At 41.9% G+C, this 19,805-nt stretch overlaps 1 protein-coding gene across 1 annotated transcript in view; it reads left to right on the forward strand.

The window, feature by feature from the left end:
* The window catches only part of FAM110B (family with sequence similarity 110 member B), a 442,061-nt gene that overhangs the window by 290,729 nt on the left and 131,527 nt on the right, over positions 1 to 19,805 (forward strand). The window contains exon 3 of the mRNA XM_086965772.1: positions 5,016 to 5,104. The gene's annotated coding sequence lies outside the window, so the exon portion shown is untranslated. The remainder of the gene's footprint in view (positions 1 to 5,015; positions 5,105 to 19,805) is intronic.

The following is a 19,805-nucleotide window of genomic DNA, read 5'->3' on the forward strand; positions in this document are numbered from 1 at the left end:
CAAATTGTGCTGGTCATTTGGCAATAGAAGGAATTTTGTCGGTGTATCTGTAAATGACTGATGGTTAGATATTTTGTGCAGTACACTTAGAATGACATTCTTGATAATGTAAGAAATGGATACCTGCATGAGGGATTTAGCACTGTTATCGAGGCGAGGAATCAGCACATCAATGATATTTACCTATGCAAGATCTTGATGACTTCAAGCATTAAAGGCTAACATTAGAGGTCCATGGAGCCCAATGTGTACTCCTAGGAAATGATTAGTTTCTGAAGTGTCTTTAACTCCACTTGATGAAAAAGATGTCCGGGGTGCAGTTTTAGAACCTCTGGACCGATTCTCATTAAGGGTCTGAATATGCTTGTGGAAAGGTCATCTGGTGGTGTCAGCTCAATCAATCTACAAGTCCTGACCAACTTATTTATGTCGACTGGTGGGACAGTAGGTTCAGTGAGCTAAACACTCATCACTGCAATGTGGTGTCCTGGAGGATGAGTTGTAATTCTGACAAGGCAGATTCTGTGTCCCGTCTCTGACAAGGTGGGTACATTGAGTAATCATAGCATTTCTTATTCACAGTATCTGAAAATTTGAAGAATTTTGGTATTTACCGCTATGTGAGGCGTTCAACTTCTGTCCTACATGGTTTGCATAGGAAACCCTCACATCTGATCGTAATACAGGTTTTTCCATGTCCATTTCAGTATTTGGGGAATGGGAAAATGTTATATATTTGAACGCTGCTGTACAGGTGGCATTATCCTTCTTTTGTCTGTATGTAACATTGAGAAATATGTTATTTATACAGTGCTTGCTACAACACTCTTGTGGCTTTGCTGCACTGTAATTACATTTAAAAAGCTAAAAGGCAGCATCTCAACCCTTATAGCAGCTGGTATACTATTTGCTACTTTATTTTATTATTTGTTGACTGTCGTCGACCTCAAGCAAAGTACTTTTTTGTAAAATTGATCTTTATTTACATTTTGTATTTAAACTTACAAAGTAAAATGACATTTAGTATACATTATTCCTGTCAGATGCACAGCGGGAACACCACACCTCATATAACATTGCAGCACAATTATAGGGAATAAACAAACGGGCATTCCAGCCTATGTCATGAGTACACTGTATGTAAACAGAAATATACTTGATGGGTAATGTGTCGTCCAAGTGCACTAAACAAGTTATAAAAGCATAGACCTCGTGCTGCATCACTGGCACATGGAGTAGTGCGCTGTGCGCTGAATTGGTCAGGTATTTATGTTGGTGAATTACAGTGAGTTTGATTCGGAACCGCAATCTAAGACCAGCAACATAATGTCCCAGTGAGTAAGGGGAACACGTCTCCCAACTCTATTCCAGACACGTCTAACCATCTGTCCTTTGCATAAGCCCATTTTCTAAGCTCAAATTTCCAGCTGTTCATTGTTGGGAACCAGTCTTTCAGTTCATTGTGATTGCATGCTTCGAAAGCGCAGAGGCAAGATTAATACATTTACTACTTGCTTGATACATTTTAGGATGGGACATCTGTCCCTGTAGGCTTGTTTTCAGGGTAGTAATGTAATGTCAGCATTTGGCACATTAGTGTTTTGCTTTGGTTGGGAGTTAGAGTGAAGATTTGAATTGGATTGAGGTTGATTTTTCTTTTGCCTCACCTACAATGTTTATTGGTGCATTCATGGAGGGTTCTCTTCTTGACCAGCACCACTACTGGGATTGTTATCTCTGCAGACAGGGGTGTGGAATTTGCTAAAGTATCTACATGTCTAGGGAATTATGTTCTTCAGAAATCTACTTGTCCTATAAAACAAAAAATCCCTTTGTCACATTTTGTGACTTGCAGCGATGTGGCAAATTATGGCTATACTCTGATTATATCAGGGCTCTGAAATACCTTTTCTTGCTATGCCAATGATCTTTTTTGATTCTTTTAAGTCTTTGATTATACCACCTTTCTGATTATACTGGACTCTGATAATGCCATTGCTGTATTTAGGTCAGATCTTTGAATATTCACAATATCTGCATACACGGAGGCTAAATATTTTTGTACTCTGTAGTGGCCATCTTATTGATCATGATAGGGGTACGCTAATTGTTCATGGTAGGGGGTCTCACTATGCCAGCATGTTCAATATGGCAGACGTCTGATTACGCAGAGTTTTACATATATAATTGTCCTAATTGAACCGTTACTCCCAATCTTAATTTCGTTTCTGGGGAAATATCTTGTGAATTGCTCTGGCAAATTTACCTTAAAGCAACTTGATTTAAAAAAGAATTAATGTTACTGTAAATAAGCCCAGGTTTTGCCTATGGTCCAGAGCCTCAGGTGGAAATTGAGGATCAAAGAGCCTTCCCACAGCCGGACATTCTCCACTTGACCACATTGTGTAGTTCTCAGGCATATCACTTCATCTCACTGTGTCCCGGTTCCCGTGTTTGCCATAACTGTGAGCATATACCAAGGGCTATTTCAATGCCTGGACACGGACATTTGACCCGTAGATGAACTCTTAAAGGCTTGGTCAGAGTCCAAACGTCAGGGTCCTGATTCCCAACGATATTGGCACACGTAAACTTGGCCTACAAGCACATAGGTTGGTTTTGCATTCATAAAATTATCATATGAGCAAACCTTGTCACTGGTAATAAAAGCAGGCAGGAATTGGTCATTCCAGAGCCAGTCCCCTCACAGCCAGTATAGGTCAAATATTTATGCTCACAAGATGAAAGAAAATAGTCTGCTGAAGGCAAGATATGTATCCACATGTACAAGTTTTTCGAGATGAACTCTGTAAGCAGATATAGTGTGCTGTACATTTGTACACGGTTTTATCTTACAAACCAGGTCAGTTATACAAGCTGGGCTTACAATGTACTGCATTTGCTTAGAGCTCTGGCCATACTGAAAAAGGCTTTGAAATAATTAATCATATATGCACTTTTGAATATCTCCTGTATGTGGTACATATATTGCCATAGCAGACAATCCTCTTTCACACAACCGTATTGTGGCACTGCAAACTGACAGCCCAAAAATGTGTGCTGCATGTTGTTGAGCTATTTGCTGAGCAGGCAAAGGAAACCTGGAAACCTGTTGTCCTTGACCCCAAATAATGTCCCAGGCCTTGTTCTGTGGAAATGTCCAATCCTTGGTTGCCTAAGAGCTTCAGTGTTTACCTTTGAAATATATTTAGTACAGAGCATATATTTTCAGATTTCCCGACAACTCAGGCGTCCAGATAATCCTCAGACTATTTTTTTTTAAACCATAGCTCTTAAGATAGGCTTTCACCATCTTAAATGGACAAATTAAAAACACGTTAAATGTCTGCTGTGTCATGACCTATAAGTGCACAAGTGTGATAGGGCATGTGTGTGTGTAGACATCATCACACTGGTTTTTCTTTTTTGCCAGTACTGAATAACATCAGTAAAAAGCATTGGCAAACCCTACGGCCTGTATTGGCAAACCAAACGTTGCAATCAGTTGACTTTACCAGTGCTATTTTGTTTTGCATCAGAATAAGCACAGATATTTTAATGATGAAGTACACTATGCAGAATAGTAGCTTGCCCTCTTATTTAAGAATTTAGGGATTAAATTTAACCTAAAACGTTCTCCGTGATAAAACTAAATCTTGCTAAAAGACAAAGATGTGCTTGTCATGTATCAAATTGCAAAGTATTATGCAATGTCTCAGCTGTCCACCTCCCGTCTGCTGTTGAATGAAGTTTTTTGTAAGACGGGTAAGGCTTCGATCATCTATATCAATGTATTCCTTCATCAATGCATCCGCAGGTAGAATACCGCCTTTTTTTTGTTGTTTTGTGTCTAATGGCGTTATTTAGCCTGTAATGGCTATTGGTAATTATGTATAGAACCCTAATGAACTGCAAACGTGCTGAAAGGGTCCCTACCCAACTGGTTATTGATTACCGAGTGAAACTATCAGTAAACGACAGCACTTTGCATTAAGTCCACAGTAGCCAGAAGAAAAGTCCACTTCACTTTGGACTCTGCAGACACAGAGGAAATGTTTTTCTTCTGGACATTATCCTAGTGAGTGGTGCCTGCTGGCCATGACCGATATGCAACGTGATCCAAACCTGGAGAAACTAACTGTGCAGTTACCATCATGTGAAGCGGCTTGACTTTACTTGTACTACTCCGTGTAGAAATAGAACATGCAGTAACCTTCTAGGTGGAGTCAGACTCTTCCCCCTCTTGAGTGGTATGTTTACATTCTCCAGATCAGGACTTGAAAGTCTGCCTTGTGCCTGTTTCTGCTGCATTGTTACTATACTCCGATGCCACCCGGGGTGCACCTCTGAGGCTTACATTGTGAGCTCCTGAAGCTGGTCGTATAAGGAAAGACCGTGGGAACTTGTAGGTGCCTCCCCACGCCCTAGTAAACTTGTGCACACCAGTTTACAGTACAATTTAATTGTGTTTGCCTTATATTTTGAATAATAGCACGGACTTAACGTATGTGCCTGTATTTATTCCTGCTTTAGCTGTTTGCAGATGTCTGCTCTCCATTCATGTGTTTGATCTTGTTCGTGAAACCATATTGAAAAACAAACCTAAGAACTCTTTCTTTCAATGTAAAGCCGTAAAATGCTTAGAAATACAAATGAACGCATTCAGTTATGGAATGTATTTGTTAAGCGGAGTCTTGCCCAAGCATGAAAATACTCCAGAGAAGAAACAATGTAGATGCTTTACAATTTAAAAAGAAACACCGTATTTCATGTTAAAAAGAGACACCATATTTCAGTATTATTTATATATCATCTTTTAAGGATATAAATTTACATTTTAATTTGCTTCACAGTAGGTTTCTAAATATGAAAAGTATTTTTTCCCCCTGCTACTACACATTGATGTGAACACAGACAAGTCCGTTTTTTTCAATGAAATCCTTTGCTCTGTTGCGAACTCCTTCTCCTCTGTCTGCTGCAGTACGGAGAACTAAGACCCTCTTTGTTTTCTGCAGATCCCTGGCCTTGAGGAGTACTTTGGAAGGGAGGAACTTCAATCCACCTGCTCTACCACCTGCTAAGTGAAACTTTCCTCTATCTTTTGGTGAGTACAGAGCCTCCCCCTTCCTTTCTTTGAACTCTGTGTGATCCTGTTGCAAGGAAGGCCTTGCTCTGCACATCTGCTTCCAGCATCTGTTTTGTGGAATTTACAGCCGTTGTGAAGGACCTTCCTCAAGTTCTCGGTGTTCCAAAGTGTCGAGGTTAAAGGAGAAATGTGCAAGGCAGTTCTGTTGTATTCCTAGTTCCATTTAGTAACAAGAGGCTTCCCACAGCATCCTTTGATCTCAGACTCTTGACATTGACGTCAAAGAAACCATGGGATTTTCTTAGCAATCACTTTGCATCAGTGCATGCTACCTTGAGTGGAGAGAGTGAGTCACTAATGGTGGTGACCTTTTTAAAAATTATTTTTTTTATACCCCTTTTGCACCTGGCGGTCATAATGTGGCATCTAGCTAGCAAATGGTGTGAGGCAAAATGATTAACACTCAGGTGGGTTCATGCTTCTGCTCTGTGATGCAAAACGTTTACATTACATATATATTTTAATGTGAGTTTTGCACAGATAAACACCATTTATTGAATAAACATTGTTGGGTTTGGTCCTTCATTATACTAGCCGGTGTTTACTGCTATCACTAATTGGTTAAACACTTAATTTTAAGCATGTTTTCTTAGTTTGGAAAAAGAATACTGGCAGTCTTTCTAAAGCTTCTGAATGTATTATTTTTAGGTATAGCTTTGTACATGATTTTTGCTACAAGTGTATTCATTTAGAAATGTCTTTTTGTCACTCTTGCCTATTATGGCTTTCTGTTACCGAATTAAAAGGAGTTTCGTCATGGAATAGGAATTGCATATTTCACGCAGGTTGAGCTGAGTATGTTCTGCCAAATATTGGATTTCAGGCGAAATGTTTATTTGATGTACACATTGTATTGTATCGTACTTCAATATGTAGTGGCATCCGTTGTCAAAAGTAAGCATACCTGAATGAATTTATACTACGACACCACTAGGTTTTCTTCATATAGTGATAGCAACTACTGGGACTTTAGTTTTGGACATCTTAACTCAGTGTTAAATTTTTTGCTTTTGGCTGCAGCTAGTGGATTAGCAACTCTGAGGACTGAGACTAATGTATTGGTCTGGCATTAGCCAAGCCTTTTGGATTTTACTAAAATATATATAATATACTTACATATAGGGGCTTTCGGCTACCTCTCTTGATCTATTGGTATTTTGTTTTAATTCACAGCTTGCTTCCTCCCACTACAGCATGTAGCTTGGGGCAGTGGGTCTGCCTGCATAAGCAACTGGTTAACTTCACTTTGAGTTACTGCATTTTGCTCTCTCACAAGGAGCACAACTCCACACAAGCTAATTCCTTTCAGTGTTAAGTTTTTTAAACTTCGTAATTACTTTAGTGTTCCCTTTGTGTTTAGAGCTTGACGTGAATGCAGGGCGCGTCTGATGCACATTCCATCTTTATCAGATCCCTTCTCCAGGCAATGCTATTTTAATTCTATTTGGGGTATTTTGCTTTTCTGGCTACTGCCATTTCACAGCATACCAGTTCAAATTGTGTCCATTTGAAACTATTCTGTATTAAGTTATCCTCTTTACTTTTTTCTTTCTCTAGTTTATTTGTTTTGTCTTTCTTTCTTCCTTTTTCTTTCTCTACTTCCTCCTCTTTCTTTTCTTCTTTCTTTACTTTTCTCTTTCCTTCTTTCTTTGTTTCTTCTTTCCTTCTCTTTTCATCGCTCTTCTTTCTTTTTTTTTGCCCTCTCTCTCTCTTTCGCCAAGACTTTTTGATTTAACTAAAATATATAGGAACAGGAATTGACAGATGGCTGGCGGTCAACATCAGACATATTGGCTTTGCGAATGCTTGTTCATCATTGGACTTTGAGCAAGAGAGAAAGGCTGAACAGGTACCAAGAAAGAAAAGATAAAGGAAAACAGTGACAAGGAGAAAGCAAGGATGAAAAAGAACCTGCACGAGTGAGATAAGATACATGAATGTAGTGTGGTAGAAGAAAGGAGCACAAGTGAGATTCAAAACTAGACAGACTTGGTATTGCGCAACCCCGGTTTATTACATCACTAGGCTCTGAAGGACAACTTTGAGCGCCTGTGCTTATTTTTTATGTATTTATTTTTTAATACTAATCAAGCACTGGAAGTCATGCAGATAAAGAGGTAAATGTAATGTGCGGTGTACAATGCAGTCTGAATTGCTTCTAGAAATTTGTGCATCTGTTCCTAGCAAACCTAATCAGATGGCAAATGAAAATGAGAAAGAGACGCTTGCTACTAGGCATTCTTAAGTGTAGTGATTTTACTTTGCTTTGTGATAAGAAAACAGAATTGTATATGACATGTAGACCAATAATGTTTCTGGTGTATGCATGATTTTGAGTAAGCAGTAGCTGTGTCTGCAGATATTAGACCACAGTGTGGAAGGGAGACAGTGTTCACTGTTTGTTCTTCGAGTAGTGAATTGTGTACGAAACATAGTACTTAAATATTGATCTGTGCTAATCCTATTGGTGGGCCATCACAAAGATCACTAGCAAAGGAGAAAATAAATCTAATGAATGTGCACATTGGAAGGGATTGTGTAACCACACAATTTTGTTGGCAATGCGATACCAGAGGGGGAGTACTTGGGAAAATGGCGTTTCCCCTCTCTGTTGGTTTGCCCAGTGAAGCAAGTAGTGGCATTTATCCCATATATTCAGCATACTGTCCTAGGTTTGAGAATAACAATGTTGGTTCCATCTTTAAGACAAATTCCTCCTTGTGCTGATGTCTTTTTCTGATACAGCAAGTAAATAACACATGTTGCTCTAGCCAGAGGGGTCATCTTAATATTTTTTGTGTGTGTAAACATGAAAATATATTGGCCACTTTTCATTATAGATGTTAAAATATAACACTAGCACAGACTTATAGTCCAGGCTCATATTACACCACTCAGTGTTCACCAACCACACCCGACTGGCATGTTCTTGGGAGTTGGTGCTAATGGTGGTGGGGAGAGAGAGAGCATTTCTTGTCCCTTTGTTTGGTGTCACTTAATGCATCCCACCCATCTCAATATTGTCCGAATTTGGGTCTCTGTTGTCCCCACGACTGCGATCTTGCTTAAAGTTTGTTTTCATCTGCTGAGCTCTTCTGTGTGCCATTCCACATATGACTCTTCTTTAATGCCTACTGGGCTTCTTGTGGCTGCATCTCTTCAACAGTTCTAGTTATAAGTGCCCCGCAGTGGTCTCTGCTCTATGGCCTTGTAGTGGGTGCACATTGTGTAATACACAGTGGCGACTGGCAGGGGAGGGGGCGGGCAGACAATTTTTTTTAAAGAAAAGAAAACTTACCTTTTGCTGGCTGCCGTCTCTTCTCAGCTTCGATCCCTTCTGACACCGCTGTGTCTCCTCCACTTCGGTTGCAGAAACAGTAAGGACCCAGACTCCCTCTTCTAAGCCAATCACAACGCTGCAATGCAGAAATGTGATTGGTCTGAGCGCCGTGATTCAGAGCTCAGATGGGGACAGGGAGCCTGTGCTTGTTCCTCACCAGACTGTGCCTTACAGCCTGGTGGGAAACATGCAAAGTGCACCTGACTGTTTGGCCGGCCCAAGACAGCCGGCCAAGCAATCATGCGCCATTGGAGTGTGCAAACCCCTCCTCCCCCTGTGCCACCAGCCCCACCCCACCCAGCCCCATAGTTAAAATAAAATGATAATCACAAGGTTATTATCATTTAAGTTTTCCTTTCTCCTGCTCTGAGAGCAGTGGGGCGACGCTGCTCTGCCTTAGTGAAGGAGCTACCCCTGTTAATACATTTATTACACTGTTAAGTGTTGCTTGCTTTGATTTGGAGTTTCAGCAGAGGGCAGGATATCGATGCAGGGTATTATCTAGCATTTCTGCGAAGTTGATCTAGATTTTGGCAAGTATAAGATAGAAGCTTGTGACCTATTACTTTTTTAAGGCATCCGTGCTGGAAATTCTCAAAGTTTACTCTGAGGACACATAACTTGGGTGTGGGCAGGAGGCAACAGAGTAGTGCAGAGTTCATAAAAGCTTATGTAGTACTTATTTAAAACTCTGCCCGCAAAGAAATTGGCAACAACAAGAAATGGGATCGCAAGTTTATTCTGGTTTTCCTAATAGGTCCCTTGCAGGCTGAACTGGCTTAAGGGTTCAGGGCACCTACTACAAAGGCCAGTGTATAATGATATAATACTGGTAACGTTGAGCTTTGTTTGGTGATGGGCGTCTCATAATAAATGTTTGGGGAAAGCGTGTTAACGGTTGAAAACACAGTTGCTTTTTAAACTTTAAAAAAAATTACAATATTTATGTACTTTCCAGATATGTGCAGTGAATGAATCATTGCCCATGGATGGATCATGTTACAAATGGTTACTATTTACCTCTACCCTCGCCAGGTATGCAGTCATAATTTTCTACCTCACACTGTAGTGAGGCAGAATGAAGCAGATAGTGGCAGGTTATGTGCAAATATATAGTACTTTTAAGAAAACTCCTAGTGGTTAATGCATTGGCTAAAGAGATATGTGTCACGGGTTTGAACCATCATAAAATGGATCAGAGAGTTAATGTTCTTGTTACGAAGGAGAGCCATTAAGTGTAGGTCACAAATGTGTATTTTATGTAAGAAATCTCAGTGGTTAATGGCTTTTGTTGCAGTCATCTTTGTTGTACCTCAGGTGAGCATGTTACAATCCTGGCAAAATATCTTCCTGAGGCGCAGCAAGGCATAAGATTGACTCCTTGCATGTTTTAACTAGATCTTGCGTTCGTCTAAGGTTGGGTAAAATTAGTTTTGATTGGTAGTGATAACAGCTTATTAAATTGCAAAAATTAACTTTGCATTGTGTGCTACATAAGAAGTATCATTAGCGTACCTAAACATACATCATACCAAGCTTGTCTACAGAGAAGCAATAAACAACCTATCTCACATAGGCCCACTGCATGAGAAAGTTAAAAAAAATCTCTGTTTATCTCTTACCAACTTTTGAGTGACACTGCTGAGGATGCATGTTTGTTTCCTCTGGTTGGTTGCTGCATGAGGCAGTTAAATGTGAGGTTTCTGGTTTTGTTCTCTGGGTCCATCATACAGAACAGCGTTTGAAACACAAGGAATCAGACTGTATCCGAAGTGATGCATATACATCCAGTAATACCGGAATGGCAAATAAAATCCCTATGCACGCTTTAAGTGCACGGGTGCCGCACCCTGTGCCCTGGTGTCGGCACGTAGCACCTAGACACAGTCTGCATAATTCACCGGAGCTGGCCTGCAGCAGGGTTCAGACTCAAGAACATTTGGCGGAAAAGAAGACATACAGTTCCCGCACGATTCCAGCAGTGTGCAGTAGTAATGCATTTGAATGTAAAGTTAGGGAGGGATGGCCACGCCCTTCTGTACAACCGACCGTCTATAAATGTTTTTACTCCGCATCAGTGATTTGTGAGCTTATGCACCACGCTTGTTTCGTGAATGCTGGAACTGAAGGTATCGGCATGAAACGCGCTACGTTTGATTCAGCATTGCTTATGTACCTTTAACAATGGTGCTTACTGCTTCACCTGGTTAGTTTCCTGCCTCGACATACAGAGCTTTTCAAATCGTGAACTTTTGACATTTTTTTGGACGTGAAATACTTTATTCTGATAATACATCAAGGCTGTTTTCAGTGTGCTGCAAGCAAACTTGTATTGCTTACTCTGGACCAGCGCAAAATATGTCCACTGGCTTTATTTCTTTGCTTTAACTTTAAATGACTAATTGTTAGGGCTGAGTAGTCGGTTTGTGGTGCTTACCTGAGTACGCTACATTTTGCCTTTCATTGACTTCCCAGATACAACCCTCGTGGTGATATGTGTCATGTATTTTTGCAAGGGTTTGCTCATAGCGTTGTTCCGAGAACATTCTTCCTTGGTCTTTTTGTTACATACTTTTGGGCACCCCGCGGATACAAAGTGATTTCTCGCAGGATGTGCTGAGGCCGAGTTTACAAGAACTGCTGAAAGGGCACCGCGGGCGCCGCTTCCAAAAAGCTTCCGCCTTCCAGGCATTGAAGTGGCAAGATTCCGAAGTCGGCGGCGCTGCTGCGAGAGCTGTAAGCAGAATATTACCTCGAGAGCTGTCTGGCTGCGCGTGGAACCGCTGACAAGCGGCGTATCTTGGGGGTGCTGCAAAGACGCGGTATCTGTCCGTTGCATGTCTACAAAGGGAAACATGTCCGTTGCATGTCTACAAAGGGGAAAAAACTATGCTATGTTTCATTTCGTAAATAACGCAAGCAGCATGTAACCACCCCAAGGGGAAGGATTCGTCTTAAGTCAAAGCCCTCGACCCACGTGTGGGTGATATCCAGTGCTGACCACGGGAGTGTTACACTTCTGAAGGAATTCAAATGTGTGTAAACTCAACTGCAAAATATCTGAACTGTGAGTAAGTGACCTGCATCTGCCATTGTGCATTTCAGGAGGGCTGTTCCAACGTGAGATAGCGCGGACCCACACCTGTGAAATGGTATGGTCACGTTCCGAGCCCATGTGGCTTTTAACTCTCTGACCGCTATATCTATGCAGGTATCTCTGCTTAAGATTGTATTGCGTTTTATGCCTCGAGGATGATATCGCCGCAGGGTGTTTTTCCGAATTTTGGGGTAGCTTTAGGTAATTAATTTTAGCCATATATATTTGAAAGGCGTTTCAGAATCAAAAGTGCTCCACTGCCTGATTACGGCCTTCTGGAGACTGCTTTCTGAAAGATGCATATGTCCATGAAATAATTTCAGTGTTCATTGTTGCTGATATGAAAGTATGTTATTAAAGTTACTGATACATACAAGTTACACTTCTATAAAGTATTCGGTGTGAACGTTTTCTTTTGAGAAGTGCGACCACTCAGCCGCTTATGTCCACAGCTGCCATGAAATTGTCATACCGTAGGCTGTTTTCTTTTTAACATTCATCATTTTATTGTTGGTGCACTACAAAAACCTTAGGTATTGCCAGCCCTAGGTAACTTTCCACCTTGTCCTCTCTCACCTCCCTTCCCAGGGTAGAACAAAAAGAATAACACTCAAATCCCAATATAACACATTTGTAGCGTCTGCCCCAGCCTGGGTACCTACAAATGACTATGCCACACACGGAGCTTAGTAATACACTTCTTTATTCTTCTGCCTGTAACTGCGAACTCCACAGTCTAAACCACGCTTTTCTAAGGTAAACATCTACATAGCACAATCTTTTCCTTCACTCTCACTTGACATTGAACAGAGAATCTGTTTGTTGGTGATTTAGATGAAAATCAACATCACTCTGTGTTGATTTGTCTTAACTGGTGTTGCCAATTGGACTTGAGGGTGCATGTTGAACGTTGTTTCTGGAATATTTTGGCAGCCATTTTGTTTTCACACCGTGACATACTTGCATTTCTCTTGGCTTTGCAAACTGTCACAAAATGGTTCTCCTTCCCACATCCTTTTACAAATCTGTCAGAGAGCGGGACATTTACCTTTGTGTGGAAACGAAAATCCACATCTAAAAAACAACTTCTTTTTATAGGCGAACATCACCTTGTGTCCTTTAGTCTTTGGCTTCAGCTTACTTTTTACATTCATGACTGATTCATTCTGGGCACCCCCGGCCTCCATGTCGACAGCTTGTTTATCGGCACGCATTTCATCTCTGGCAGCCTTTAACACTCTCTCCAGACTAAGAGTTTCTCTCAGCATTTGTCATCTGACTGAATCTGACAAGCGTCCATCAATAACTCTCAGGCGCTTAGCTTCTTCGTCATTAAATTCATTAAACTTAGAATGCTGATGAGTGTGTTGTCTTTCCACAAATTCATCAATGGTTTCACTAGCTTTGTATTGATCCTGGTTGAATATGTATCTTTTGTAATCAACATTTGGCATTGGATTAAACTTGAGATTCAAAACTTCTTTACTCTGACGATATGTGACTTCATCGGTTTGCAGCATTCTCTTCTTTAACACCATCACCAGCAAGATTTTTGAGATACTTGCTAATGTTTTTCTTATTGGTCTCTTCAAGTGTATTGAAGAAATCATCAAATGTCTCTATTCAAGCAGTCCATCTATCACCAATATTTTGCTTTTTGGCAGTCACAAACCGCGTTGGTGGGCTCAGGAAAGTGCAGCGTTGTAACCGTTTCTGGGAGGGGTTGATATTGAGGGTGGAGCTCTCTCCGTCTCACTCTGCGGTTCATCTTGACTTGATTTGTGTGAGCCATTTGTAAGGCCTTGAGATGTGCTGCCCTCTGGATCATCCTTGATGAGTTTTGAAATGATGGCCTAAGTCTTTGCGTCAGTTTTCTTAACCTTCCACAGCTCTGAAGATCTATTTGGTCATTTAGGAGTATCACCAGCTTAGCACAACTCCTGTGCTACCTGGGTTGCGGCATCTGGTGCTGAGGTCATAGTGGCTCACTTTACTCAAGTTCTGGTGAGTAAATACCTGTTTTATTCTTAAGTGTCTATTTGAAAACCTGGTTGTATCTGCCTTTAGCGTGCACGCTCCAGATTACATATGATTGTATATTGCGTAGTAGTGCAGTACCTTTACATATGGTCTGACCAGCAGGTTTTCGTCATCGATACATAGATTCTTTTGCAATGCTTTCATAATTTTTAACTTCTTTACGGTGGCTGGAGTTAATCTTTGATTCCACATGCATTAAGCATCGGTTCCTCACTTCGGCGGCAACACACGTGGCACGCAGGAGCAGTTTGCTTGAAAACTCTGGGAGAGCATTGTCAAACTTCATTTTACTCATCCCCTATCTCATTGTAGCACCCTCTCCAGCCTGCTACGCACAAAGGACTATGCCCCACGGAGATTCGTAATACAAGTCTTTATTCTTCCGCCCGTAACTGCAAACTCAACATTGTAAACCAGCTTTCAGTGCATTCCTCTCTAACACTTACATCATAGTTCTACAGAGTCCTTCTGAAGCCAAAAATGTTCTGTCATTTGTACTTCGCAAGGTACTACAATGTTTGTTTGTAAAGTGCATGCTCACACAGAACTGTATCTTAGTTCTCAATTAACAGGTGTTTGATACCCAACTCAGTGGTAGTAATTCAATCAATCAGTAGATTAGTAGCATGCTACTTGTCACCTGTGAGAGTATCCATGTGCTGGCAAGGTCCCGTTAATTAGCCAAATAACCAGGTCTTCAGGGACTTTCAGAACTCTAGAATAGATGAGGAGGTCTGTAGATGACAGCGTAGCTTGTTCCATGTCTTTGCTGCTAGGAAGAAGAAGGAGCGACCGCTGCATGTGCTACATCAGATGCGGGGTGAGGGTTAGATTAAGGAACGTAGAGTGGAGGTGTCTGGTGGGCTTATAGAAGTTAGGCAGTGGTTTAAGAAGGCGGGTCTGCTGTTGTGCAGGGCTTTGAATGCATGGGTCAGCAATTTGAACTGGTATCTTTTCCGGGCAGGGAGTCATTGGTGTTCCCTGAGGTAGGGGGTGATGTGAGTTGGTCTAGGGAGATCCAGGACGAGTCTGGCTTTGGCGTTCTTCATAGTCTGTAGTCGTTGGTTGAGGTGAGCTGCGATCCCTGCGTAGAGAGCATTGCCGTAGTCCAGTCGGCTGGAAATGAGGACCTGGGCGATGATGCATCTTTAAGCTTTGGGGTAGCAATTTGAATATCTTACAACGCTTGCAGCGGATGAAGAAGCAGGAGGAGGATGCAGAGTTGACCTAAGTCGTCCTGGTTAATTTGTTGTCCACAATGATGCCTAGTTTCCTAGCGTGGTCAGTGGGGGCAGGAGTAGGTTCTAGTTCTGAGGGCCACCAGGATGCGTCCCATGGAGAGCTTTAGTTTCTGAACATCAATATCTCTGTCTTGTCCATGTTGAGCTTCCAGCAGTTGTCCTCCATCCAGTTGGCATCTGTCATGCAGTTGTGAAAGTTAGTCTTGGTGGTGTCTTCGGAGAGGGAGAGGATGAGTTTTTGGTCATTGGCTTAGGATATGGATGTTAAGTCCGTGGGTATTAGTGATGGTGGCCAGAGTTGTCATAGAAGTGTTGAAAATAGTGGGACTGAGCTAGGACCCTTGGGGTACTTAACAGATGATTTCTTTAGGTTTGAAGGGGAAGGTGTTCTGTTGGCGTTCTTCTGGTGAGGAAAGAAGTGCTCCATCTGAAAGCGGCTCCTTGGATCCCTTGCTGTGCAGCCTTGTGATGAGTATGTTTTGGGAGACTGTATCAAAGGCTGCCAAGAGGTCTAACAGGATAAGAGCTGCAGTCTCTCCACGCTCTAGTAGGGCTCAGATGTCATCAGTAGACATTATGAGGGCTCTCGAGTGCTGTAGTTGCTGCGGAATCCAGATTGGGAGGAGTCCAGTAGGAGGTTCCATTCCAGATGTGAGGAGAGTTGTTGGTTGATGGCTTTTTCCAATTCTTTGGCTGGGTACAGGAGCAGGGACATTGGTCAGTAGTTGTTGAGTTCGCCGGAGCCTGCTGATGGTTTCTTTAGGAGGGCGTTGACTTCTTCTTGTTTCCAGTCCTTGGGGAAGGTGGCCGTGTCAATTGAGGAATTGAACCAGGTGGTGAGTATGTGGCTGATTCTGCGTTCGCCTGAGTTGAAGATGTGAGGGCATGGGTCGGTTAGGGCCCCTGAGGGGACTGAGTTAATGATGGAGATGGTGTCCTGTGGGGCAAGTTTGCTCCATTTGGTTAGTCGAATGTCTGGATGTCTGTGGTGGTAGTGGGGTTGTTGTGTTGCTTGAAGTCAGTGGCCTTGGGCTGGGTTTGAAGTTTCTTTAGATGTTGTTGATCTACTCATGGAAGATGTTTGCAAGGTTGTTGCAGAGTTCCTGTAAGGGAGTAATGTTTGTTTCAGCTGAGGGGTTGGATAGTTCTTTGACAATGTTGACGATCATTTAATCAACCTAGGAAGGATGAAAGGTTGAGTGGACCCACTGGGATTTGAACCTTTGGCCAGGAGATCATACACAGAACCATGAAGTGGATGTACTGGTCCACTGAGCCACCAGATCCAGCTGTGCAGCTGTGGGTAAAAGAGTACTGCTCTGCTAGAGGAATGGGGAGATCAATACATGTGTTTTTTTTAAAGCTATGTTGATGTTTAAGGACTAGGAGCTTCATGCAATCGATAACTAAGGGTGGGTGTTTACGTAGCCAGGTTTGGGTAAGTCTCTGATACACAGAATTTTCTTCATATATGGGGAGGGTTCTTAATGGGCTTTGACCATGTTAGATGATCTTTGATAATGTTGGAAGTCTGTGTTGTGACAGTGTTTATGCTCTTTTAAATCTTATAGCAGGTGGCATTCTCTTCTTTTCTTAGTTACAGTTTTCACTTTTTTCTATAGTGACCACAAGTGCTTTGTGACTAAATAAGTTTATAATTAGTGCCTTTATAAATGTATTACTGCGGCCTAGTGCGGTTTAAGGGAGTTGTTGTAAGCCACTGGTTCAGAAAGTCCAAAGCGGTGATTCCAAGAGATATTTTCTTTCAGTGTTCGTAAATTTGCGTGTATGCTTTCAAATTGTTTGCTTCACCGTTGATGCCTGATGTACTGTTACATACCCTGTAAAGAAGCCTTTAAGATAACAAACTCTGACTGGGGGATGCAGATGAGGTTTGGTTGTATAGGAGCTGTCTTACCAAAGTGAACTATCACTTTGATTGCTATAAATGATCTTTTTGTCTGCCCCAAATGTCGCTTTCAGACAAATGACTTGACAGCTTGTGTCCAAGCAAGTGGGAGATGTCACCTGAAGGAGGGAGTGAAACTTGTCACATCTTGGTCCTTTCATATTACTTTACCTGACGAGTGACTTCTTTTACTCGTCCATGATGGGTGAAAAACAAAGACAACTTTCTTAAGAACTGTTTTGATGTAAAGATGTCCCACACCTGAGACAGTGCAAGATGCTGTGTCTGTTGCCCACATTTCTATCTTATGCGCTAACAGGCTGTCATTCGTAACACTAGCCAAGATCTCATGAAACAGCTTGTTTCCCTCTGCCTCATCCTTTGGCAGACATTGACTCGTCAATGGTAGCCAGAATGAGCTGCACTGAAGCATGCTCCCAGTCCTCACATGCCGTGCCTAGTGATGTGACACAATGGCTGTGATTCTTTATGCACATATTTTTTATATTTACCAGACCTTTTTATTATGTATAAGCACTATGAAGCTAGCCCTGGCGGAATTGTTCTGGTTTCAGTAGATAAGGGATATCCAGGATTGTATGCACAGCTTCGCACTTTCCTTGACTTTGGGCTTCCGCGATGTGTCTAGATGGCAATAGGGAACTTTCTTTTCTGCGGTACAATCATACTTTTCATTATAACAGACTCTGCTTCTTCAGTACCGATGCTTTATGTATAAATCGTGCTTTCCCAAGACGTTTCATGAAGAAAATGAGCCGCCACCCATGGAGAAAGAGCGAATGGCAACTGGGGTCTCTCAGAGGTTTCATTAGGTGTACGTCACATAATGCATAAAGAAACATTAATTTGACATGCACGATATACAGGCTTGATCAGTGCTGGCAGGATAGGCCGCTCAACTGATGGAAGCTGGGAGGTCTGTGGAGAGATATACAGAAGGTTGAAGCATGATGGCTGTGCGCAGACGTGGAAGACGGCGATGTCAAGAGTAATAACTGTAAACTGACGCAAATGTGTGAAAGGCCCGTGAGCTGCAGCGTAATGTTAACATTGTGGAACGCACTCAGAGCCTGAAATCAGCACTACTTACTGCAGAGCCTGCACAGGGCAGCACTTTGAGCCAGCAGACATCACTGGACCACACATACTTTCACTCCATGACTTGCCATACATGAGGGTAACCATGACTGGCAGGCGGCGTACCTTCACCGCGACCTTCGTCTGTGGCTACGTGGTCTGTAGTAGTAGGAGCCACCACGCTTGAAAACCTTATTGTGTCCATACCACTATTGTGCCCATGCTGCTGGGCCAGACCTCTTCCTGCAGGTAAGATTCCCGTTGCTTCTTTAACACTAGAGTCAGTGCACCGGAAGCATTCCGACCTCTCCAGGGCACTCCCTGAGCTCCAAAGGCTTTTTAGCGTCGACATGTTCCAAAGATCCACGTTAGAGCCCAGTGGTAATGTTCCAGCTTCTCTAGGGTTTTAAATGTGGGCACTCAACTAAAATATCACGGCAGTGGGACATTTTCTTGCACCGGGGCCTCGTGTAGCCACAGGCTGAATTGAGACTGATGGAAACACTTGCACAGCACCACCAAGGGTATTTTGAAACAGAAGGCATTTATTGAACGATTGTACTAGGAGTTCATATATATTGGTGCTGAAAGGGGCAGCACTGCTTGTCTGGTTGCCCACTTGTCAGTCTGCTGTAAGGTATTTTTGCGAAGCCACTTTTTAAACTTTTACCTGTTGAAGGCAGAATCAGGCATTTATCACCCTCCATAAGCAGAACTTCTTCCTTCGATTAGTGCCCAGCATCCTAATTGTGACCACACTTGTTTTTTTCTCATTACAGCTTTTGCAGTGATGTATTTTATACTTCTAAATCACTGTACTTGTATGGAACAGAAAGTCCTAATTTAGCGTTTCGCGGTATTGTGTGTTTGACTGGTTGAAGTCTCCCTGTGTGACTATTCGAGTTATTTCTCACTATATATGGCTGCAGTTGTCCTTGTGGTTTCCTTGGTGCGTGAGGTTGCGGGCACTTGAAGGATTGCTTTGACGTTTGGGACTGGAGAACACAGTTCAGGTTCTAATAATATTGCCACGCAACTCACGGGATCACTTGGGGCAAATCTAAGCACTTGTTCAGACGTTGCACAGACTTATATTTGAGTCTGCAAGGAACAAATACACTTGTGAATAATAAAATGTCACGCTGAAATTAGATGTACATAACATGTCCTACTCATTTACAAGGTTTTCACAGTGCATTTTAAGAAGATGCACCCAGTTCTCATGGTTTAGACTCAACTGAAACCTAAAATAACCAGTAGCTGATAAAATGAAAAAAGACAAAAGGCATGACATAAAAGATTGCAGGCTCGAAATTGAACAGATGGCGTGCAATTCATACAATGAGCTCAAATTGCGTTTTTACAAAAACTGACTCCTTGCAGCTCTGGATGACTCTACAGCCATCTTTAGTACCTGACTGAATTCTATGACCAGGATTATTAGCTATCTTATGTTCTCCTTAGATTTCTCTTCTGGATTCAGAAATGTTTGTATAGTATTTTGATGCCCCTTTCTGTGAGAGCGAAAGCCCGTTAAACATTTTTTTGCACACTTAGGTACACGAAAATAATTCCCGTTTGTCAGTGTAAAATTCTCGATCACAGAATCAGTGTTTAATTTTCTCTCTCAAATGGCGTTTGCGAATCAGGAAATTCAAGGGCAGCAATGAGTGAGTTTCCATTGAGCGAATGGGCAGTGAATGTTCATTACCATTACACCATTACGTCGACATATCCGGGGTCCTCTCTGAATTGGTTAAAGTTACGTGATTGGCTTGAATTACAGAATGATGTTGCGGTGCCATTTCCAGTTTAAAATCCTGTTGTATTTTTTACAACTTTGCATTGTTACATATTATTAGTGCATTCGTATTAAATGTATTTAAACGTTCCATAGCATAGCCATACAAAATGCCTCTATAATTTAAATACAA

The sequence above is a fragment of the Lissotriton vulgaris genome, chromosome 4_1 (genome assembly GCF_964263255.1).
Source record: "Lissotriton vulgaris chromosome 4_1, aLisVul1.2, whole genome shotgun sequence".
NCBI lineage: Eukaryota > Metazoa > Chordata > Amphibia > Caudata > Salamandridae > Lissotriton > Lissotriton vulgaris.